A 312-nucleotide genomic window follows, 5' to 3' on the forward strand; every position below is an offset into this window, starting at 1 on the left:
ATATCGTTATGTATGTTTTTACATTTATATAAGTCTTACTATTATGTTTTATGTAGTACCATTTATTATGCATTATTATTTTCAATTCATGTATTAACCATTTTCTTATGTACTATCTTAGTTTTACGTTTATAAGTATTACTATTATGTTTTATGTTGCACCATTTATTATGTATTACTATTTTTCATTTCATATATTGTACATTTATATATGTATTTGATATCTGTATACTCCAAAACGAAGATGGAAGGGATAATAAAAAATATTTTACACGTTTATATCCTTATGTAGATATATATTTTTTATATGTA

This window comes from Trachymyrmex cornetzi, unplaced genomic scaffold (genome assembly GCF_001594075.2).
Source record: "Trachymyrmex cornetzi isolate Tcor2-1 unplaced genomic scaffold, Tcor1.1 scaffold809, whole genome shotgun sequence".
Classification (NCBI taxonomy): domain Eukaryota; kingdom Metazoa; phylum Arthropoda; class Insecta; order Hymenoptera; family Formicidae; genus Trachymyrmex; species Trachymyrmex cornetzi.